General features: G+C 32.4%; 1 protein-coding gene across 14 annotated transcripts in view; it reads right to left on the bottom strand.

Annotated features, from left to right (window-relative positions):
- Nucleotides 1-26,579, bottom strand: part of LOC114343397 (F-actin-monooxygenase Mical) — a 228,788-nt gene that overhangs the window by 192,018 nt on the left and 10,191 nt on the right. Inside the window, exon 1 of one of the 14 annotated variants that reach the window (XM_028294239.2) lies at nt 16,712-16,988. The exons of 11 other annotated variants lie outside the window; for them this stretch is intronic. The gene's annotated coding sequence lies outside the window, so the exon portion shown is untranslated. Of the gene's footprint in view, nt 1-15,454; nt 15,474-16,530; nt 16,550-16,711; nt 16,989-26,579 lie in introns of those variants that run through there. 2 more of the 14 variants (XM_050650930.1, XM_028294253.2) reach the window with 2 other exon arrangements.

Here is a 26,579-nt window from a genome sequence, read left to right as displayed (position 1 = left end):
GGACCTCTAGCAAGATCACAGTAGAACAACCCTCCTAGAAGAATCGTTATGTCACAACTTGTGGGAAGTAGAAATGGGGGTAGGCCAAAACTCAGATGGAAGGATGGTGTAGATGAGGATGGTAGAAAAATAGGCGCAGCAAACTGGCAACAGTTGGCAATGGATAGAACTGTCTAGCTTAATAGACTTGGGAAGGTCGAGGCTCTTTTATAGGGCTGTAGCACCATTGATGATGATACATTTTGGTTAGTGAAAAATTGATTATTGATCATTGATCAATGCTAATCAGATTGTAATCTTAATAAACTTCTAAGTAGTTGTTGGCAACCTTGATTGGATTTAGAAAAGGACTCAATAGTGATCTTATCCTCCGGACAATGCAGCCCCGTATCGTCATCCCCACATCACTGTCATTTTAACATAATATTGTAAACATTTTATAACTGTATAACTTTTAAAGGGTTTTCACCCACATATATCTTAGTGGCTCAAGCATGTCATTAAACTGTGAAAAGCACTGATGATGATCTTTTTAAATCGAAAATGTTCTGTGATGTAGCCCTTTAATGGATTTTAAATAAAATATACAATTTATAAAGGATTTTAGTAATATTTTTTAATCTGTTTAAATTTGCAAAATCCAAATATTTAAATATAAACGAAAATTGTAACTTATAGGTCTGGATCCCACGTATGAAAAAAAAGTTGATTAATAGCAAGCTGAAAATTTGTTAATAGCTTTAGGGTGTTTAGTCGGACAAACTTTGATATATGGGAACACTGGAACAGGCGAAGTTTTAATTGTGGAACAGCTTAAAAATTTGGAACGGTCAGACCACGAAAACGTCACATGTATTTTGTCCGACAGAACTTCCAATGGATTTGTTACCCTTTCATTAAACTCTCAGGCAAAAATCAGACTGCTATTTATCACCTGTCATAATTCCTGTCATTTGACATATTCTACGTGTTCCACTCATTATAATTCCCATTTGGTGATAAATAGCAGCCTGATTTTTGCATGGGAGTTTAATGAAAGGGTAACAAATCAATTGGAAGTTCTGTCGGACAAAATACATGTGACGTTTTCGTGGTCTGGCCGTTCCAAATTTTTAACCTGTTCCACAATTAAACCTTCCCCTGTTCTAGTGTTCCTATATATCAAAGTTTGTGCGACTAGACACCCTTAAGCTATTAACAAATTTTCAGCTTGCTATTAATCAACTTTTTTTCATACGCGGGATCCAGACCTATTATAATTAACTATTTAGATGGGAAATAATCCACAATTAAATTGAAAAAAAAATTTTATTAACGTTTCGACGCCCAAATCGGGTGTCGTTGTCAAAATACAAAATACTACTAAATTAAACAAAAATATTGTTGCTTAGTAAAAAATTCTTTTAATAATTTATTTAATCTGACTCATTTATATCGGCAATTCAGACATATATTATATTTTAAAGTAGAAGACTTTAAAATGATATTGATAAAAAGATAGTTCATTCGATTACATGAAACCAACCCCAATTCAAGAATATCCGCTACAAAAAAAATCATAGCATGTGATCTGTCTTTAAAAAGACAACCAAATGCAACGGTGACAGTAAAATTCTCGCGTTAGAGATTCCATATTAAATCACGAGGGAAAACCAGGAAAAAACCTCGTGATACTATCCCGACATCGTAAGTATTTGGTCTTACATTTAGTTTACTCTCAAAACTAATACCAAATTCTGACTTTAATATATAATATATATGTTGTTTAAATTATAAATAATATTAATAATACATTGATATATAAGTAATACTAAAATATAAAATATGTACTAACTCGATATGTTATTGACTTACTAATCGTGGTATTTTCTTTCTATTGACTTCCTCTTTCAGTATGGGTAACCACATCCTACTGCATTCTACCGAGGAATTTGCGACACAATTAGTCTCATTTAGCATAATTAGAGCCGCTTTTTTGATTTTTCTCTTTTTACTATCTGTTTCTTTCAGGACTATACTTGAATCTCTCCATTGAACTCTATGTTCATTATCCCATGCGTGTTAAGAGTAAACTAAATGTAAGACCAAATACTTACGATGTCGGGATAGTATCATGAGGTTTTTCCCTGGTTTTCCCTCGTGATTTACTATGGAATCTCTAACGCGAGAATTTTACTGTCATCGTTGCATTTGGTTCTTTTTAAAGACAGATCACATGCTATGATTTTTTTTGTGGCGGATATTCTTGAGTTGGGGTTGGTTTCATGTAATCGAATGAACTATCTTTCAGTAAAGTCGTCCCAGGAACGCAACTCACAAATATTGGCAATATCATTTTAAAGTCTTCTACTTTAAAATGTATAACATATGCCTGAATTGCCGATATAAATGAGTCAGATTAAATAAATTATTAGAAGAATTTTTTACTAAGCAACAACATTTTTGTTTAATTTAGTAGTATTTAGTATTTTGACAACGACACCCGATTTGGGCGTCGAAACGTTAATAAATTTTTTTTTCAATTTAATTGTTAATTATTTTCCATCTAAATAGTTAATTATAAAAATGCCACAAGGAAATAGCTTCGGAACAACATTGTAAGTTATATACTGAAAACTGTCTGTTCCCAATTTCGTGAATCAAAATATCCATTTGTATCATTTCGGCCCGGATGCGTCCGACAATTGTTAAAATTCTAAGTCAATTAGGTACCAGCCCGAAACTACCGTTGAAATGAAAACAACGAACGGGCTATTGACTCCACTCTTCGCTAAAAATAAATAAAACCGAGATGTAACTTTCCTGGATTTTTGAAAGAGGTTAAAGTTTTTCAAACCCGGCTGTTTATAAAAATGTCTGGAACGTAAAATTTTGTCAAACTTTATAGTTTTATTTAGATTTATAGCATAAACAAATACAAAATTGATTCACCGATTATGTTTATTCATTTTGAAACATTTGATTTTTTACAATCGGTATTGTATTTTGTGAGACCAAACAGTTGCGTTTGGATGATTAGTCATTACGAACTATGAATTTTTATAACTTGGCACGAGATCTAAACTTTGTGGGAGGCAGGAAGAAACAGTTGTGATAGAGATGGAGAATGTTATTTCGTAAAATGTGTCAACAAGAAAAAATAACTAAAACAACAGTACACAGCAGGAAGTTTAAGGAAATCTTACCATTATAGGGCATCTTTATTGACATGCTACGCAGTAGTTTTACCAAGAATTTGTACGGCCGCGCGCCGTAAAAAAATGTTTCAAACAAGAAAAATAGTCTAGTCGCAACATAGGGGGTCCCGTGGGCACTTTTAGCTCGCCGCGATTTGATGGTGGTATTATAGGTTTTTTGGGTCGCTGAATCCAATGGAAGTGTTCTGGAGCCCAAATGTGAAAATGAATAAACAATTATTTTGTTATTAACAAAATAAGAACATATTTTGAATAATCGCGACTAGTCGCATTCGATTCAGCGACCAAAAATACACCAGGAAAGACCTTAACACTATCAATATTTACAAGGCTTCTAATAATTCCTGAAAAGCACCCAATTTTACCTTCTTCTTAACGTGCCCTATCAAGTCCCCTTGACGTTGGCGATTAACATGGCGAAACTGTCTCTGTCTCGAGCTATTCTAAATATGTGTTCTGCTTTCTTTATTCCTGTCCACTACCGGATATTCTTCAACCACGAGGCCTGCTTTCTACCAATTCCTCTGCGTCCTTCGATTTTACCCATCATAATAAGTTGAAGAATATTATACCGGTCTCCCCTTACTACGTGTCCAAAATAGGCCATCTTTCTATATTTGATGTTATCAAGCAGGTCGCGGGTAGCATTTGCTCTCTTAAGGACTGCCACATTTGTCAGCATAGCCGTCCATGGTATTTTTAGAATACGTCTGTGCAGCCACATTTCAAAGGCATACAAACGGTTAATGGTGGATATTTTTAATGTCCATGCTTCGACACCATACAAGAGGACTGGCCAAATGTAGCATTTAATCATGCGCTTTCGAAGTTGAAGTTGCAAGGTATCATTACAGAAGAATGACCTCATTTTTAAAAATGTCGTGCGGGCTATCTCGATTCTACATTTTATCTCTTTATCTGGATCTAGTTGTTCAGTAATATGGCAACTAAGATATTTAAAACTGGGTACTCTTTGAATCATATGACCATCAACATATAACCGTGAATCTTGATGAGCCAAACGGCTAAATACCATGTACTTTGTTTTTGAACAGTTTATATTTAGGCCAAACTCTCTTCCCACTCTGTCAATGGCATTTAAAAGGTGTTGTAATCCATTCATATCATCACTTAAAATAACTGTATCGTCTGCATATCTGATTGTATTTATCAGAATTCCATTAACCTTCACACCCCATTCCAAATTATGCAGCGCTTCCTTAAATATTCTATCTGAATACAAATTGAACAACAGTGGGGACAGTATACAACCCTGTCTGACGCCTCTTTGTATTTTGCATATTTCTGTTGATTTTCCATTTATGCAAGCTGTCGCTGTTTGACGCCAGTATAATTTTTATATGATTCGGACATCTTGACTATCAACTCCTTTATCCTTTAGTATTTTAATTAATTTGTGATGTTGTACTCGATCAAAGGACTTCTCATAGTCAATAAATACAGCAAAGACGTCTTTCCTTTGATCTCGGCATTTCTGCAATAACACATTTAGTGCAAAGAGTGCGTCCCGGGTTCCCAGTCCATTTCTGAAGCCAAATTGTGTTTCATCCTGGTCTTCTTCACATTTATCTCTGATTCTACTGTGGATGATACGTAGAAAGATTTTCAAGGTGTGGCTCATAAGGCTTATCATTCTATAGTCGCTACAGTTTTTCGGACGTTGTTTTTTTGGTAGGGTTATGAATTCGGACTTTAACCAATCTTCAGGGATATCACCAGTCGAATAAACATCATTGAAAAGTTTAACTAGTATTCCAATGTTTTCCTCATTTATGAGCTTCAACATTTCTGTAGGTATGTTGTCGGGACCAACGGCTTTCTTGTTTTTTGCCAATTTTATAGCATGTTGTATTTCTGATTTTAGTATTTCTGGTCCTTCACCTTCATCTAAAGTGTCCAGTTCTTCGGGTCTATCATCATTATACAGTTCATTTATATAATTATACCAAGTAGTTCGGATTTCGTGTTCGTCTATTATCATTTTTCCCGACGAATCGGTTATAGTATGTGGAGTTTTCTTATAATAAAGACCAGCTACTTCTCTAACTTTTTTAAACATATTAAACGTATCATGTTTTTCATTCAACTTTTCTAATTCCTTGCATTTATCCTCCATCCATTTTTCTTTAGCTACCTTTATTTTTTGTTTAATTAGTTTTTGTTTTTCTTTGTATGTTGTTTTGTTATCTTTCAGTTTTCTTCTCTGCTCCATCAATTCCAGGATTTCATCAGTCATCCATTGTTGTTTTTTGTGCCTCTGCATCGTTGTCGTATATTTTTCCATTACTTTCCAGGTAAGATCTTTAAACGTGTTCCATATTTCTGTATTTTTTTCGTTTGTTGAATTCTTTAGCTGATTATTCAGGTCATTTTCTATTAGCGTTTTGTTGGATGCTGATATATGTAATTTTGGTGTTTTGGGGTTTTCTTCGACTTTTTTGAGCTTCACTTGGATGTCAGCTATTAGAGGGTTATGGTCTGAACCGATATCTGCACCAGGATATGTCGTTGATCTCTTGACACCATTCTTAAATCTCTTGTTTACTAGAATATAATCTATCTGATTTCTAATTATATGAAGCGAGTTATCTCCTGGTCCCTTCCATGTATATAATCTTCTTTTGTGTAATTTGAACCATGTATTTGCAATTATCATGTCATGTTCTTGACAGAACTGGTATAATCTATCGCCTCTTTCATTGCTCTCCCCTAGTCCATATCCACCTATCAGGTCAGATCTTCGTCCTTGACCAATTTTCGCGTTAAAATCTCCAATAATATATGTGATTTCGTTCCTTTTTAGATTGTTAAGTGTCTGTTTTAATTGACTATAGAATGATTCAACATCATTGTCATATTTCTTTTCTGAAGTAGGGGCATATATCTGGATAACATTGACATTAAATGGTTTACTATTTAATTGGAGTATCGCTAGTCTGTCATTTACAGGCACAAAATTTTTTACATATTTCTTGAATTTAGATGTTATAAATATGCCAACTCCATTCCTATGATGTACGGCATCTTCTACACTTCCAGAATAGTATAGTGTGCCTTCATTTTGTTCACATGTTCCCGCTCCAGGCCAGCGGAGCTCACTGATGCCCATTATATCAATTTTTAAGCGTTTAACCTCTTGAACTACCATAATTTTACCATAATTTGTTAATAACAATTAAATGCACCACATTTGGGCTTCCAGACCACTTCCATTGGATTCAGCGACCCAAAAAACCTATAATACCACCATCAAATCGCGGCGACCTAAAAGTGCCCACGGGACCCCCTATGTTGCTAAGATAATCTTTAACAAAAATGTTTATTAGACCTTTTTGTGCAGAATGTATTATTCTCTCAGATATAACCCGCGTGAAATCAATTTTTGAAATAAAATTTGTATCCAGAAGAGGAGTGCAACAACTAAGTTAGTTTTGATAAAGTTGTTAAATGAAGGTGTTATGTTCGTGTAAAACTCCCTTAACCATGAATGTAGGTTGGTACTACTGTCATCTGAACGACAGGTCACATACTTAATACTGCGATAGAAAATGGAAACCATGTGCATAATTCTATAAAATAAAGTATTTTACATCGAGTATTATTTCATTACAAATACTTACGTCCTTTAAGTACAAAGGACTTGACATTTGGCGACGAGGATAATGGATACAAATATTACAGACACTACAACGCTTCCAACTACAGCCGGTACAAACACGAGTTCCTCGACTACAACTGCGATAGTTGCACCTGCTACAGCTCCAGTAATGTCTACACAAGTTTCTACATTCCAGTTTTCCGTTGAACCTTTTAACCAGACAGCTACAAAATGGTCCAGGTGGGTAAAACGGCTGGAAGGAGCATACAAAGTTTTTAAAATTCCAGAGGAAATGAAATTGCCCTATTTACTACATTACATGGGGTCGGAAGCATACGATACACTGTGCGATAAACTAGCTCCAGAGGTCCCTGAAGACAAGTCATATGAGGATACAGTTAAGTTAATGGATAATTTTTACAACCCTGCACCACTTGAAATTGCTGAAATATTTAGGTTTCAATCAAAAAGACAAGCAGAAGGCGAAAGTATACAAGAATACCTACATTCTCTACAGAAACTTGCCATAAACTGCAACTTTTCCACATATTTAAAAAGTGCTATACGAAATCAGTTTGTTTTTGGTTTACAGTCAAAGAGGATTCAAGCCAGACTATTAGAAACAAAGGGATTGGACTTGGACCGAGCCGTAGAAATTGCAGCAAGCATGGAAACTTCAGAAAAGGATAGTAATCAATTTTCTCACAACAATAATTACAATCAGGCTAGTATAAATGTTTTAAATGCGAAAGCAAAAAGTTTTCATAAAAATACAAACACTGGTAAATTTAATGATAATAATACAGTAAATAATCATAGTAGCTCTCCTAATAATACTTTTACAATGTCAAATAACCGTAATAGGGCTTGTTATAGATGCGGAGACACCTCGCATTTAGCCGATAAATGTAATAAAAAGCATTTAATCTGTAACTTTTGTAAAAACGTCGGACACATTCAAAAAGTTTGTTTAAAGGCACAACAAAATTCACACAGGCAAGTAAATTCAGTAAACTCTGCTCAAGAGGTCTTAGAAGTAAATGCTGGAAATTGCAAAGATAAATTTTTTATACATTTAAAAGTGAATGGTAATATTTTAAATTTTGAAATTGATTCTGGCGCTGCTGTTACAATCATAAATAAAAATATATTTGAAAAATATTTTCCTGCATTACAATTACAAAAATCGGATGTTAAATTAACTACATACTGCAAAAATAATTTGAATGTTTTAGGTTTAGTTTCAGTGGAGGTTGAGCACCAGGAATTAAAGCACACTCTAAAGTTGTATGTGGTGGATGGTGATGGCTACTCACTGGTTGGTCGAGAGTGGATACATGCTCTGGAAATCAATTTACATCAGGTAAATACAATTCTACATGAAAATTTTGAAATTGCAACTTTGTTAGATAAATATAAACATTTATTTGAAAAGTCAGTTGGTGAAATAAAAGGGTTAGAGGCTGAAATTTATCTAAAACCTGGTACTAAAGCAAAATTTTGTAAGGCCCGTCCTGTAGCTTTTGCATTACGCCCTAAAGTTGAGGCAGAATTAGAGTCCTTAGTAAATCAGGGAGTCTTAAAGAAAGTAGCGTTTTCGGACTGGGCAACTCCTATTGTTCCTGTAGTTAAACAAAATGGGGACATACGCATTTGTGGTGATTTTAAAATCACATTAAACCCTTGCATTGAAGTGGATGAATACCCTTTACCTACACCCGATGACCTACTTTCCCAATTAGCAGGTGGGGACAAATATACAAAAATAGATATTACGAAAGCTTACTTACACTTGCCAATAAAAGATGAAATGAAACATTTACTTACATTAAACACCCATAAAGGTTTATTTCAACCAAATCGATTAATGTTTGGAATTGCTAGTGCTCCTGCCAAATGGCAACGTTTAATGGAGCAAATGCTACAAGGAATAGATGGTATTTCAATATTTCAGGATGATATAAGAATTACAGCTCCAAATAATACCTTACATTTACAAAGACTTGAACAAGTTTTAAAGAAATTATCTGAACATAATTTACATATAAATTTGGATAAAAGCAAATTTTTCAAAGACGAGATTGACTACTGTGGATATAAGATGAGTAAAACGGGTGTGTCTACTAGTGCAGATAAGGTAACTGCAATTGCAAATGCTCCAATACCTACAAACAGAACTCAAGTTCGGAGTTTCTGTGGCCTAATTAATTATTACAGACGTTTTTTAAAAGATACTTCTACAATTTTACAACCATTAAATAATTTACTTAAAAAGAATGTCAATTTTAAATGGTCGAATACTTGTCAAACTGCGTTTGACAAAGCAAAAAAACTCATTTGTTCTAGAAATGTTTTATGTCACTATGACCCAAATTTACCATTAGTCCTAGCAACTGATGCATCACCCTATGGGGTAGGTGCAGTACTTTCACATATCTTTCCAGATGGTACAGAGAGACCCTTACAGTTTGCTTCTCAAACTCTTACTACTACACAGCAAAGGTACTCACAAATAGACAAAGAAGCTTACAGCATAATTTTTGGAGTAAAAAAATTTTACAATTATTTATGTGCTAGGAAATTTACTTTGCTCACTGATCATAAACCGTTAGTTCAAATTTTTGCACCTGATAAAAGCCTACCAGTTTTAAGTGCAACAAGAATGCAACATTATGCAATTTTCTTACAAGGTTTGAATTATGACATTCGTTACAAAAATACAGATTCTCATCTCAATGCTGACGCACTTTCACGTCTACCTATAAAATCAGAACAAAATTTCACACATGATGAGCCAGATATTTTTGAAATAAATCAAATTGAAACTTTGCCTACAAATATTAGAGATCTAGCTTTTCATACAAAAAATGATCATACCTTAAAAAAATTACTTGTTGGGTTAAAAACAGGAAAACCTGTTGATAAACGATTTAGCTTCAATATAAATCAAGCTGAATTTTCATTACAATCTGATGTTATTATGAGAGGACAAAGAGTAGTTATACCTACTAAATTGAGAAATAAAATTTTGACAGAATTACATACTGCACATTTTGGAATAGTTAGAATGAAATCTTTAGCTCGTAGTTATTGCTGGTGGCCTCACATAGACCAGGATATTGAGTCACTTTGTAAAAATTGTTTAGAGTGCAATAAGCACAAGAACAACCCAATTAAAGATAATTCTCATATATGGGAGCCACCAAAATTTTGTTTTGAACGAGTGCATGCTGATTACGCTGGACCTTTCAATGGAGGTTATTATTTTATATTGGTAGATTCCTTCAGTAAATGGCCTGAAATTCATTTTACAAAAAATACTACTACAAAAACTACTATTGAAATTTGCCGAAAAATTTTTACAACTTTTGGTATTCCTAAAGTTTTTGTTACAGACAATGGTAGACAATTTGACTCTCATGAGTTTAGAACTTTTATGAAAGATAATGGAATTACACAAAAATTTACTGCACCCTACCATCCTGCAACTAATGGACAGGGAGAGAGATATGTCCAAATACTGAAAAAATGTTTAAGGGCTATGCGAAGTGAGGGAAATGACAGGGAGTTTGAATTATGTAAGCTACTTATGCAATACCGCAGAAGCCCACATACAGTTACAGGTAAAAGTCCCTCAGAACTTATGTTAGGAAGACAAATAAGGAATAGATTAGATTTACTTAAACCTTCATGTAGTGATAGAGTTACCTATACTGATATGAGTCTAAGAAACTTTGATATAGGAACTAGGGTTTCCGTGAGGGATTATTTTCATTCTAAATGGCAATTTGGCATTATTGTACTCAGATTAGGGTTATTGCATTATTTAATTCAGTTAGATGATGGTAGAACATGGAAACGTCATGTAGACCAAATACGGCAAATTGGGGAATATACTCCATCTCAAAATAATCCAACATGTTACATTCCGGATACCATTACTCACAATTTGATTCCGAGGGAGGCATCAATTCCAGAGCACAGTGTCTCACCACCACCTACCGAAGTGATTACTGATGAATCCGAAATTTCAAACAATATGGAAAGTTCGAATAGTGTACCTGGGGCTCAAACTGAAACTGAGGAACCCATTTTAAGGCGTTCCACTAGAGTAAGGAAACCTGTTACCAGACTGAATTTGTAAGTACTTTTACTTCTAGTTAACTTTTGTAATTCATGGTCAAGGGAGGAGGTGTTATGTTCGTGTAAAACTCCCTTAACCATGAATGTAGGTTGGTACTACTGTCATCTGAACGACAGGTCACATACTTAATACTGCGATAGAAAATGGAAACCATGTGCATAATTCTATAAAATAAAGTATTTTACATCGAGTATTATTTCATTACAAATACTTACGTCCTTTAAGTACAAAGGACTTGACAGAAGGGATAGAAGTAAAAGGGTTAAGTGCACTTTTCTAAAAATATGATTGAAGTACTGATTCGCATACTTAAATGGTATTATAACTTGGTGTTAAAAGGATTTAAGTATATTTCGCCCTACCATTTTGCATTGGTAGTAAACGGGTTTAAGTGCGCTTGAACCGTTTTACCACAAAACTATTTTTAGTATTCTGTAAAAACAAGTATGTAGTAGTAAACGGGTTTAAGTGCGCTTGAATCATTTTACAACAAATCTATTTTTAGTATTCTGTAAAAACCTCATGCATGTTAATACAGGCTTAATTTCAAGTAAATAAATATTAGATTTGTACCGAATTTTGAAGACTAATTATACAAAAGTATTATGCAACGTGCCAGTTGTAGTTACACTGTGGATAACAGTTGGGATAAAAATGATTAGTAATAGTTATAATCTGCACTTAAACCGTTTTACCAGTAACATTTTTTATCAACACCATGTACCGATTCTAGTACATTTTTTTAATAATTGAAAAAAAAAGGAAGGATATTTATGTAGTAAGAGTAATTATATAGATACCCTTATATTTTTATCATTTTATAGAACATTGTACACTAGACATATTTTTAGTCCAGGGCGCATCTGTTTTGAGATGGACATTGAGAGGTGACCCAAATTTTTTTGCAGCAATTGCTTGAAAACAACTCAAATAATAATATTTGAGTTATCCTCCCACTCAAAATGGTCCGGAACATTGTTTAAATATTCAAAATGTCAAAATATGAAGGAAAAATTCGATTTTTTTATTGGTTTTTTGATTATAACTTTAAAACTATTCATTTTTGAGAAAAGTTGTACTGACATAAAAGTTGCGTAATTAAATTTCCTACAATATAGAATTGGTTAAAAATTTAAAAAATAGAGTCCCTTGTTGCAAAATAGCAATAATTGCAAAAAAAATCATACAAAAACAAGTATTCGCATTTTACGTTTTTCAACCATTTATGCTAAACTTAGGACCTTCATATTTTACCCGAAAAAACTATATGACATAGTAAAATAATACTCTAAATTTCATTAAGATCGGTTTAACAAATTTTGCAAAATAAATTTTGCAATCCAGCTTTCGCAAAAAAAATTCATTTTTTTCAAATGTTGCAGGATTGAAAATAAAGCAGATAGCAAGTTGAATTTTTTTTTGCTTATAGAAGTGTACTGTACCTTTTATTTGCAATTTGCAAAATTAAAATCGATTAATTAGCACGACGTCAAGAAATTTTTTAAATAAACATTAATTTTTGGTGCTACGCGCAGGACAGCGGTGTTCGATTTACACAAGTTGATTTCCACCAACATTTCGTCCAATCTTTATCTAATATATTATTTTCTTACTTTATATTTTGTTGTATTTTAATATTTTAATTCCACAAAAATCAAACTTATTTTATTATTGTTTGTGAAATATTGTTTAAACAATTGCATATGTTTAAAAATAATAAACTTTTATTCTCTAAGTTAAAATATATGAACAAAGAAAGTTTTTGGTAAAAAAAGTGTTATTTCAAAGGATAGAGTATGTGTCTTTATTTTGCAATAAACAAATTTATTTATTTATATCGAAATGTAGTAAAAATTAAAATGTATCAATCATTATCAAAGGTCATTGGAATGCCCAATCAGAGCAAACTATCCACTGTCCTGCGCAGAGCACCAATAATTAATGTTTATTTAAAAAAAATCCTGACGCCGTGGTAGTTAACCGATTTTAATTTTTCAAATTGCAAAGAAAAGGTACAATACACTTCTATACGCAAAAAAAATTTCAACTTGCTATCTGCTTTATTTTCAGTCCTGTAACATTTTGAAAAAATGAATTTTTTTTTGCGAAAGCTGGATTGCAAAATTTATTTTGCAAAATCTATTGAACCGATCTTAATGAAATTTACAGTATTGGTTTACTGTATCATAATGTTTTTCTGGGTGAAATATTAAGGTCCTAAGTCTAGCATAAATTGTTTAAAAAAGTAAAATGCGAATACTTGTTTTTGTATGGTTTTTTCGCAATTATTGCTATTTTTCAACAATGGTGACTATTTTTTAAACTTTTAACTAATTCTATATTGTAGGAAATTTAATTACACAACTTTTATGTTAATACAACTTTTCTCGGAAATGAATATTTTTAATGTTACAATCAAAGAACCAAGCAAAAAATCGAATTTTCCCTTCATTTTTTGATATTTTGTTTATCTAAACAATGTTCCGGACCTTTTTGAGAGGGAGGGTAACTCAAATATTATTATTTGAGTTATTTTTAAGCAATTTCTGCAAAAAAATTTGAGTCACCCCTCAACGTCCAAATTTACTAATATTTTTACAGATGCGCCCTGGTCTATTTAGTTTAATGACTCCTAGAATTTATAAAACTCAAATAACTTTGAAGCTGATTAACTCGGAACTATCAAAACTGCATTTATCGCACTTATCAAAACTGCATCTTTAACGATTCTCATGAGATCAATAAAATGTATCACTTCCGTTGACAAGAAGCTGTAGAATTTCCACTGTTAGGGCCTAATCTTTAAAACCTATATCATGAAATTTGGAGTTTTTTTTTGGTAACAAATATGAGGCATGTGAAATAAGTCTAAAAAACGTTGCATTTAAACTTTCACATAACAAACGTCACGTAAATGCTTCCACGAAGAAGGCGTAAGGCGTTTGGTGGAATTTGTAGCTCAAGTTGTGTAGTTTCGAAACACGTACTTGTGCAATCCAAAAATAACCAGTTTTAAACGTTTTAGATCGTTAGTAATGTGAAAGTTTAAATTCAGCGTTTTTTAGGCATACTTCAAACATGCTATAGGTTTTGAAGATTAGGCTCTAACAATGGAAATTCCACAGCGACCAGTCGATGAAAGTAATACATTTTATTGATCTCATGAGAATTTTAAAAAATGGCAAAAATCGAGCAAAGTTTATTGATTTAATAGCTTTATAAAAACTGACATAATTTGCGGCAAAATCCAAAAATTGCGTACGAAAGTTGCAGTCTACCTTTAAAATGCATTTTGATTTTTGTCGATAGACACTCTGATTAAAAGACGTGGAATTTTTACCGAAGAGATGATACAATTTTATTTAAAAAAACTGATATTCAAAATCGCCAGTTACTTCAAGCGTTGTTTCTGGGACAACCGTTAATTATATACAAAAAGTGATAATAAACATTTTTGTTTAAAATTATCTCAGCTACATTTCTTATTTAAAGCATTTTTGTACAGTGTACAGATTCTTGGTATTCGTTTCCCTCTCTCCTGCGAGGAAGAAAACAAAGCTTCAGGAGAAGACAACATGGTTACAGATGCCGCAAAGATTGGAAGAGACAGACTTTTAAAGAATTTAAAGGATATGTTTATGGAATTTATGCAGGAACTTACTTAGGAACTTATGTATGCACCAAAGTGAAACACCTACAAGGTCGCACAGTGCACTTACCATTTTATTACACAAAAACGGCGATCCAACAATATATAAGTACTAAACTAGAAATCGTGGGATCGTGGAGTGCTGGGAGGTTTGGGGAGCACTCCTCGTTCTCGAAGTATTCCATTCTTAGATACCACCCTTAAGGAGTTGCAAGGCCTATAAAGTAAAATGAATATAGATGGCAGATAAAAGGAATCTAACAGAAGTTTCCACAGTTTAAAATAAGACAGTTGTATGTTACGTACCACATGGATGTTACGGCACTTGTCATCCCTTGGTACGACACGCACCGTACACACACGACGTTATTGCAAATATTAAGTATGTATAAAATAAAATTAATTTGTATGGCGCATAAAATAATCCAACATAAGTCTCTTGAGTTCAAAATATGACTTTTGTATGTCTCATACCACTTTACTTGGGTTTTAGAAGTTACGGCACTTGTCATCTCTTGTTACGACACGTAGCGTACGCATACGACGTAATTACAAATAATGAGCATGTATAAAGTAAAATGAACATAGATAACAGATAAAAAAGAATCTAACAGAAGTTTCCACAGTTCAAAATGAGACTTTTGTATGTTACGAAGGTACCACATTATTTGGTTTTAGAAGTTACGCCACTTGTCATCTCTTGTTATGACACGTAGCGTACGCATACGACGTAATTAGAAATAATGAGCATTATGAGCATGTATAAAGTAAAATGAACATAGATGGCAGATAAAAAAGAATCTAACAGAAGTTAACACAGATCAAAATAAGACTTTTGTAACTACCACATTACTTGGTTTTAGAAGTTACGGCACTTGTCATCTCTTGTTACGACACGTAGCGTACGCATACGACGTAATTACAAATAATGAGCATGTATAAAGTAAAATAACAGATAATAAGTAGATAACAGACAAAAAAGAATCTAACAGAAGTTTCCACAGTTCAAAATGAGACTTTTGTATGTTACGTACCACATTATTTGGTTTTAGAAGTTACACCATTTTTCATCTCTTGTTATGACACGTAGCGTACGCATACGACGTAATTAGAAATAATGAGCATTATGAGCATGTATAAAGTAAAATGAACATAGATGGCAGATGAAAAAGATCTAACAGAAGTTTCCACAGAGCAAAATAAGACTTTTGTAACTACCACATTACTTGGTTTTAGAATTTACGGCACTTGTCATCTCTTGTTACGACACGCAGCGTACGCATACGACGTAATTACAAATAATGAGCATGTATAAAGTAAAATGAACATAGATAACAGGTAAAAAAGAATCTAACAGAAGTTTCCAAAGTTCAAAATGAGACTTTTGTATGTTACGTACCACATTACTTGGTTTTAGAAGTTACGGCACTTGTCATCTCTTGTTACGACACGTAGCGTAAGCATACGACGTAATTACAAATAATGAGCATGTATAAAGTAAAATGAACATAGATAACAGATAAAAAAGAATCTAACAGAAGTTTCCACAGTTCAAAATTAGACTTTTGTATGTTACGTACCACATTACTTGGTTTTAGAAGTTACGGCACTTGTCATCTCTTGTTATGACACGTAGCGTACGCATACGACGTAATTAGAAATAATGAGCATTATGAGCATGTATAAAGTAAAATAACCATAGATGGCAGATAAAAAAGAAACTAACAGAAGTTTCTACAGATCCAAATAAGACTTTTGTATGTTACGTACCACATTACTTGGTTATAGAAGTTACGCCACTTGTCATCTCTTGTTGTGACATGTAGCGTACAGTAAAAGTAAAATGAACATAGATAACAGGTAAAAAAGAATCTAACAGAAGTTTCCAAAGTTCAAAATGAGACTATTGTATGTTACGTACCACATTACTTGGTTTTAGAAGTTACGGCACTTGTCATCTCTTGTTACGACACGTAGCGTACGCATACGACGTAATTACAAATAATGAGCATGTATAAAGTAAAATGAACATAGATGGCAGATAAAAAAGAATCCAACAGACGTGTCCACAGTTGAAAATAAGACTTTTGTATGTTACATACCACACTATTCCGTTTTGGAAGTTACGGCACTTGTCTTATCTTGGTACAACACTTGTATCTTCTGTTTACAACCTCTTTAGGAACTTCACTGTCTTTAAGCATGTACGCAAAAAATATTTTTACCAAATGGGGTCTGCCAACTGGGAACTGGATTCATTGTAGATTATAAACAACTTATTATACACTTACGAAATAATTACTAGATATCGAACGAAACATCATTTTAGTGGGAACTTTAGATGAGTCATCCTAATAGTGAAAATTTTCATCAAAATCGAATTTGCGGCGACCTGCAAACGCACTGTGTATGTTTGTTTTATTTTTAGAGCGGCGGTGAGGCTTCTCTGGAACATATATGTAGGTTGTAGATTCGCACTCTAACTCGTATGTCATTTGCTATATTTAGTGTGGTCATTAAGAGACTGTCTGTTGGTCAAAACAATTGCTTAATATTAACTATTTGCATTATTATTTTTCACTCGCCCGCGACCTATTGTTGCTATAAATTATATAGTTTGTGCTTCAATTAGGTTTAAGAAAAAAGCATTCTATAATCAAAACTTGTGGTACATTATAAATACGAGAAAAATACACAATATTTTTGTGTTTTTATAACAAATGTTATATTAAAGTCAGTGAACTTTTTTTTTATCTCATCGAAATTATTTATTCTCTATCACCATTATTTAAGCATGTTTTCTATTACGATATATTTTGCGCTATATTTTACCAATATTTTATTTTTATTTTATACAAATTGGTATATCTTGTTCTATTCGTTCCTTGTATCTAGGTTTAAGTCTTCCCCTTTGTTCTATTTCCTACTGTTACTGTACATTTGATTGAATGTATTTGTTTATCCATGTGTTTTCTGCTCTGCGTACGTGGTCGTACCATTTTAGCCTTCACTCGTCTATACAGGGTGTCCAGAAACTCTACCGACATACGAAGACAGGAGATTCCTCAGATAATTTTAAGACAATTTCACCAAATTCACCTAGTCCGAAAATGCTTCCAAAGGGAGCTAGAGCTCTTTGAATATGGCGTTTTGTAATTAGTTTTTCTTAAATTCCTGCAGAACGCATCTAGTTAGAAAAACGAAAATTGGTACACATATTTATCATCCAGAGACAAATCGATTCAATCCATTGTGAATTTCTAGTACCAGTCATAGGCGTCCGTTTTGGGTGGGGCAACGGTTATTTTACCGCATAACTTTTTCGTCTTTAACTTTTAAGCACTTTTGATACTGGATTGTTAACTTCTAAGCTATTATAGTACTAAAAGGTACTCTTGCTTTAAGTCGGTAGGACACTCCGTTTTCTAGAAAAATCGATTTGAAAATTTTTCGTTTCCTGAATTTGCAAAAAAAAATTGAATAAAAAAAACGGTGTATTTTACCAACTTAAAGCAAGAGTAACTTTTAGTACTAGAATACCTCATAATTTAATAATCTAGTGTCAAAAATTCTTAAAAATGGAAGACAAAAAAGTTATGCAATAAAATAACCATTGACCTACCCAAAACGGACGCATATGACCGGTACTAGAAATTCGCAATTAATGAAATCAATTCATCTCTGGAATATAAATAAGCGTACCAGTTTTCGTTTTTCTAAATAGTTTTTTTTTAATTTCATTTTTTGATATTAAAAAACGAAAAATTTTCAAATCGATTTTTCTAGAAACCGGTGTATCCTATCGACTTAAAGTAAGCGTACCTTTTAGTACTATAAATACAGTACATTTTAATAATCCAGACTCAAAAATGCTTAAAAATTAAAAACAAAAAAGTTATGCGATAATATAACTGTTACCCTACCCAAAACGGACGCCTATGACCGGTAGTAGAAATTTGCAATAGAGTACCAATTTTTGTTTTTCTAAATGGAGGCGTTTTGGAGATATTTAAGAAAAACTAATTACCGGACGCCATCTTCAAATAGCTCTAGCTCATTTAGGAAGCATTTTCGGACTAGATGAATTTGGTTAAATTGTCTTAAAATTATCTGAGGAATCTCTTGTCTTCGTTTGTCGGTAGAGTTTCTGGACACCCTGTATATTGCATGGCATCTTTTTCCACTTGCATTATTCTCCTTATGTCCTTATTTGTTATGCTGTCTCTTCTGGTGAGACCATCTTCTCCAGTATTCCATTTCGGTTACCAGAATGCTCTTTTGGGTTTTTTTGTTTATGACCCAAATTTCTGCGGCATATGTCATGATGCCTCGTACTATTGTTTGGTATATCATTTTTTTTTGTTTTTCCCCTTGATGTTTTTATTCTAGATTACATTATGGAGTTGTCTGATGCAAGATCTTGTTTGTCCCAATCTATTTTTTATTTCTGCTTCTGTTGTTCCATTTTTCGACATTATAAAGCCCAAATATTTAAAATTCTTCGTTCCTTTTATTTCTACTTGTTCTTCTATTTCCAAATTTTTGACGTCTTCTTCCGATATTGCTAAGTATTCCGTTTTGTTCATATTTATTTCCAGGCCCACCTTTTTGTATTCCTCTTTTAGTGTTCTTACCATGTAAGTGATATCCTCTTCATCTTGAGCCATCACCACCTGATCGTCTGCGAAACACAATGTGTAGAGATAATCGTCCCTTATTGGTATTCCCATACCCCTACATCCTACATTTTGTCTTGTTAGTGCGTGTTCTAAAAATATTTTAAATAGAGTTGGTGACGTTGGGCATCCCTCTAGTAATCCTTTTGTTGTTTTTTGCAACTACCTTGTTTAATTTTACCTTTAATTGTTTAATTCTACCTTTTTTAATTTGAATATTTTGTATAATTAGAAATTGTATGTTGTAAAATATATAGGTATAACTTCTAAGTGGAGCACAGAGCTTCAGTAAAAACGCGCCTACGGGTTCTATTTTACACTAAGACCTTCACCTCATTCTAAGACTTTCCTTGACCTTTTATCTCGTCCATGATGGATCTTCTTCAAGTTTGTGCTGGGCGACCTCTTTTTCTTTTTCCTTGGGGATTCCAATCTAGTCTTTGCAATACTTTGCATATTTTATTGGCTACAGTGGAAACTATTTCCAATTGATCAGCCACATCTTGGAACCTTTGTCCTAATAGGCAGATATCGTCCGCGTATTCTAGATCGCTTAGGCCTGTGGTTAACGTCCATTGGATCCCTCTTGTGTCGGAGTCTAGTTTGAAGAGAACATAGTCTATAGCAATGTTAAAAAGAAGCGGAGAAAGCACGTATCCCTGTCTGACTCCAGTAAGTACGTCAAATTCGTCACTGTTGATGCCACTGTGTGTCACGCTGCATTTAGTGCACAGTATGTTTATAATGGAAATTATTTTATGCGAGATGTTTCTTAGCTCTAAAATTTTCCATATAGCAGCATGAGATAAGCTGGCAAAGGCGCATTAAAAATCAACAAAAAAATATAAAGGGAATATGCAGAGACGACATCCATTGGGGAAACAAGTCTCAATGACTCCAATCAGATCCTGGGGTAAAACCAGGGTAAAACTTACTGCTGTTATAAGAGAGGGAGAGAGTTCAATCTCGCCTTCGTAGAAGAGCTGTGGGTAAATCAGGGGGAAATTTAAGGTCCATCGAGTGCATCAACATCATCAGGGATATCAGACATCAGGGATATGACTATCAACGAAATATTGGATTAATAAAGAATAAAGAGTACACTCAGAGAGAAAGACTATATTCTTTCAGCTGTTTTCCCAAAGAGTCTCAAGTTTGTTTTCTAACTTAATCAGTTGTGATTAACACTATTTTATCGTTAAGGGGATCGGTACAAAGTTTCGGCTCCAATGCTATTTAAATAGGATTTTTTTTTCGAATCCTGAGAAAACTAACGAGTATTTTTGAAAAATTTAAACGCAGAATGAAAGTTCTACAAAAACTTCTATAATGTTTATTTTAATAAATTACAGGGGTGAAAAACTAAGAGAAAATGTAGTGTGATTTTTAATTTCAAATATCTCATTCAAAAGAAACTTTTTATTTATTCTAAGGGACTTTCGGCCCTCGATAATAATTTAGGCTTTCATTCTGCGTTTAAATTTTTTTTTAAATATTTATTAGTTTCTTCACGATTCGAAAAAATGGACACCATGTCCGTGGTGATATTTTCCAAATCGAACATTCGCTATCTTTGTCATACAACGCACTGAGTCAAATAGAATATGGAGACAAGACAGTGACAATTTTAAATATTTGACATGGCATCGGGAATATTTTGAGTTGTTGATTAAATAATATTGATAGTGTATTTGATAAATAATTGATTTAACACGTGAACTTAATAAAAAGTTATTTATTGTTTATTATTTATGGAGGATCCAAGCAGAGAATACACCAGGAAATATTCTGTGATCCAAGTATTTTGTTTTTAAAGATGTTCAAAATTGTAAGCGTTCCATAGTAACAATATATTATTAAAAAATCACTTTTCCTCTTTTCTCGATTGAGTATTAGTATTTGTTGTACAGTATATAAATTATTACAATCACTGAATGCATAGTTAGTGAAAAATTATCAGTAGTACCTAATTGCACAAGAGCTCTGAAATTATTTCACGAGCCGAAGGCGAGTGAAATTATGTCAAAGTGTCACGAGAGCAAAAATTCTATATTAATTTCAGAGGTCGAGTGCAATTTGTTGCGATTATTTCATGAATAAAACTGTTCAAAGCCAAAATTTTATTATAATTTATTTATGTAAGTACCATTAAACACACAGTTTTTATAAATATTTGACGATTGAAAGTCATCACTTTTATAATTTTTAAAACATTAATTGTCATTAATGTCACTGAATGTATTTTTTCGTAGCAACGAAGGGCATCTGACGTAATATACTTAACGACGGCAGATTATCAAAAATTATCGATTTAATTCAGATTTCTGTAGCTTTCTATTGGTCAGAATCTCCTATGAATGAAATAATCATATTAATTAACTGAATTAATAATTTAAGCAATTATACAAGTAACAGTTATCCAAGAACATTGAAAAGCCATCTCTTTTAAAGTTAATGATGCCATTGTCAAGTAATGTTTACATATCCATACCGGTGAGAATTTTACTACAAGTAATTTGCCGTGTAGACAGAAAAAGTAGGGATAGCCATAAAATATTTGGGCCTACACTCTTAATGGAATGTATACAATATTAAGCAAAACAGATGCAGTACGACCAGTGAGTGGAGAACAGACGGCTTCAACAGAAGAAAAAGCCAGTTCTTCCATATAATCGGTACATGTGACAGGTCCGAATAATCCACATCAGGCTTCTATCGGCTTCTCTGTCTTCCAAAAATCTCTTACCCTGCATTCTTGCACTCAGCAGTTTTTTTTAAGTCTGTTTTCTTCCATTAAATACATTGTTTGCCCATTGAAGATGCTGTAGGTGAAACTTACTGAGATAAAGGTTCTTACATACTTATATTATATTTCATAATTGTATCTGATTCGCCACCTGTTGTTCTCATTTATAGGGCATAGGATTCATCTCAATGCCTTTCTTCCAAAGATGTGCATGTGATATACATGTGGTGTCCCAATACATACCAGATAAAAATCCAAAATACATTTTATAAAAATGAAACGAGTATTCTGCACTTTAAAACCTTGATTTAGGATTGAAAATACGGATTATGAGATGTTATATCGACGTGAACAATAAGATTAAAAATACACCTAGCCTTGATCGTCAACCTTCAAAACGAAGAATACACTTGAAGACACAAAACAACAGATTTTGAATGTTACGCGCTGATATAGCATGCTAGATGTAACTCCAAATACAAAACGCTTCAAAAAAAGTACCCTCACTGTATTATTATATAGCCCAATAGTGATAATGATAATGTTAACCACCAATCAAATGAAAAAAATCAAAAGCCAGTCTAACAATAGGATTACAAAATGTTATAATATATCTGGCACTCACAGAGTGTTTAGGATTTCTTTGTCCAAGATTCCTTAAGCTCGTTGACCTATCACTTCAATACACTCGCCAAAATTTAATTGTTCATTCAATAGAATGCCAACATGGGTGCTTTTCAACTCGTCGTTAATATCTTGATTGAGTATATTTTATTTATACATAATAAATTTAGTCGTTAACGAGTTAGAACTATTTAAGATTTACGATGTTGTGAAAAAGTAATATATATTTTATATCGACAGTCAGGAATTCGGAAGCAGTTGAAAAATGAAACAAAGTGAAAATATGTAGTCATTAAATTAAAAATAAAACTTTCTCGCAAAAAAATACAGACGATTTCAACTCGTCAATCCTCGAAATTTCACGTCGAAAACGGGAACAACAGTAATTAGTAAAAACTAATAAGATCTAGACTGGACGTCGATAGAGTTAGTATTGAACAAGTAATGTCTGCTTACCCAAAATATTGGTCCCAGTGCTCTTTAAATACATTCATTTTTTTCGAATCCTGAGAAAACTGATAAATATTTTTGAAAAATTTAAATGCAGAATGAAAGATTACATTATTACCGAGGGCCGAAAGTCGCTTAGAATAAACAAAAAGTTTTTTTAATGATATATTGTATTTGAAATTAAAAATCACACTAAATTTTCTTTTTTTTACCCCTGCAACTTATTAAAATAAACATATAAGTTTTCGGAAACTTTCGGCCCTGGGTAATAACGTAATCTTTCATTCTGCGTTTAAATTTTTCAAAAATACTTATTACGTTTTCTCAGGATTCGAAAAAAATGAATGCATTTAAAAAGCATTGGGGCCGAAATTTTGGGAATACCCCCTTAATAACACTACATGGTATATACTCATGGTATAACAGTTTAACTGTGAGATTTTTTTTGTGAATTTGGTGGCCTTTGCTGAGCCAATTAGCCAGACAATTTATTTTAAAAACAAACAATTTTGTTTTTAGAGGAATTTTTTCTGTATTTCTAACTCTAAATACAGGGTGATTGATTAGTAGGATAAAGCTCAATAGCTCCGCTATAGTAATAGATAGCAATAAAAGTTAATAACAAAAATTGTAGCCAACTTTGAGCTTCACATTAAAAAATTAGTTAGAATGTTACAGGGTGTTCGATAACACAGTGGCAGACCTAACTTATGTTTTTTAAATGGAACACCCTATAATTTATTTTATAGTCGAAATCCTGTTAACTTCTCCATCACAAAAATATAAAGGTTTGTAATGTTATACAGGGTATTTACAAAGTTATAACCAATTTTGTATGAAAATCGTAACAAGTTCAACTCCCTGTATAAATAAAAATAAGCACAACAGAAATGGTTTATTAATGCCATATTTTTTTATTTATTGTCAAAATTTTTAAGAATTATTGATATTGCTAATTTTCTTTATATCAAATACAGGGTGAGTCAAAACGCAAGTACATTATTTTCTCAGTAATGTTAAATGGAACACCCTGTATTTTATATCATTATTGAAAAGTATTATTAACATACTTTAATTTTTATATAACATCTCCTATGCCCAAATTTATTAGTTTTCGAGATATTTTCATTTTTCGGAGCAAATTATTTTAGGTGTTTAAATTTATCTAAATTTTAAGTAAGCCGTGACTGAATTGACAATTGAAGATTACCGATTATAAATCCGGTAATCAATGTAACACTGTAGCAAATAAAGAAATAAAAATAATTTATTAGTAATACAATTTACAAACAAAAACACAACCACTACATGCAACATTTTTGAAACAATTAAAAACTATCTTTTTATGTAAATGCAACAAATAAACAAAGAAAATTAGTAATAAATTTTACAAAAAAACACACAAACACAAAATGCAATATTTTGTGAAGACAATTAAACACTACTTTTGTATGAATATAAATGTAACAATGTAACAAATAAAGAATGAAACATAATTTATCGGTAATACATTTTGCAAAAAAACATGTTTGAAAAAATTAGAAGCTACTTTTAATAAAATATTTTTAATATTTAATTACATAAGGTGTTCAAGTTATCTCCTAACACATTTATGTACGCCTAAAAACGATCATTGAATGAGCTACTTACTCTACGGAGCATTTGTAAATTAACACATCGAAATACACTTTGTATTCTATTTTTCATCTCATCTCATTGTTGTTGGAGGTATTTTATAAACTTCATTATTAACGTAACTCCAAAAAAATCAGTCCAGTTTATTAAATTCTGGTGATTTGGGTGGCCACGCTACTGGTCCATTGAAAAATGAAAATATCTCGAAAACTAATAAATTTAGACATAGGGAATGTTATCTAAAAGTTAAAGTACGGTAATGGTACTTTTCAATAGTGATATAAAATACAGGGTGTTCGATTTAAAATTACTGAGAAAATAATGTACTTGCGTTTTGACTCACCCTGTATTTGATATACTTAAAGAAAATTAGCAATATCGACCATTCTTGAAAATTTTGACAATACGTTAAAAAATATGGCATCAATAAACCATTGTTGTTTTGCTTATTTTTATTTATACAGGGAGTTGAACTTGTTACGATTTTCATATAAAATTGGTTATAACTTTGTAAATACCCTGTATAACATAACAAACCTTTATGTTTTTGTGATGGAGAAGTTAACAGGATTTCGAATTTAAAATAAAATATAGGGTGTTCCATTTAAAAAAACATAAGTTTGGTCTGCCACTGTGTTATCGAACACCCTGTAACATTCTAACTAATTTTGTAATGTGAAGCTCAAAGGTGGCTAAAATTTTTGTTATTAACTTTTATTGCTATCTATTACTATAGCGGAGCTATTGAGCTTGACCCTACTAATCAATCACCCTGTATATGTACGTACATAACAAACTAATATACTACTATCTAAAAAATACACTGTTTTGGATGTAAATATTTTTTTGTATATATTTATTTTTTTTTGTATTTTTTTATTCTTTTTCTTTTTTAATTGTTTTTTTTACTACGCTAAGAAATAAACTCGATTCAACATCTCGGAGGTTTACATCTTCTTAGTTTTTTTCTTTTTTCTCCCTTTTTTTCTTTTCTTGTTCTTTTTTTTTTCAATTATAATATACAACTGTGAGATGAAATTAAGAATCTATAAGGCCAGCATAAAACCATTAATTGCGTATGCATCACAAACAATACCCGACACAGCCAAAACATAGAGAATGCTGGAAACAGAATGAGAATATTCAGAAGAATTACTGGAAACACACTGCTGAGCTGAATAAGGTGTACAGATTCATGACTGAATAAGGAGTGGAGAGATCTAGTCCAAGTAATGAAGCTTAAGGCTATGGGTACATAATTCGCAAATATTTTACGGCTGTCCCTACCTTTTCTGTCTTTACATGGCAAATTACGTGTAGTAAAATTCACACTGGTATGGATATGTGCATTACTAGAATGTCATTCTACTTAACAATGTCATAACTAGCTTAAAGAGATGGCTTTTGAATGTTCTTGGATAACTGTTATTTTTTGTATAATTGTTAATTATTAATTCAGTTAATAAATGTGATAATTTTTTCACTAGCTATGTATTCAGTGACTGTAATAATTTATATGTACACATCTACAACAAAAACTAATACTCAATCGAGAAAAGAGAAAAAGTGTTAAAGTGATTTTTTAATAATATATTGTTACTATGGAACGCTTACAATTATTTTTAACATCTTTAACAACAAAATACTTGGATCACAGAATATATCTTAATGTATTCTCTGCTTCTATCTTCCATAAATAATACACAATAAATAACTTTTTATAAAGTTCACCTCTTAAATCAATTATTTATCAAATACACTATATGTATATCAATATTATTTAATCAACAACTAAAAATATTCCCGATTCATGTCAAATAAAGAAAAAGAAGATTATTT

Source organism: Diabrotica virgifera, chromosome 5 (assembly GCF_917563875.1).
Source record: "Diabrotica virgifera virgifera chromosome 5, PGI_DIABVI_V3a".
Classification (NCBI taxonomy): Eukaryota; Metazoa; Arthropoda; class Insecta; order Coleoptera; family Chrysomelidae; genus Diabrotica; species Diabrotica virgifera.
Note: the sequence above shows the minus strand (reverse complement) of the source record. Positions and strands in the feature narration are given on the sequence as shown.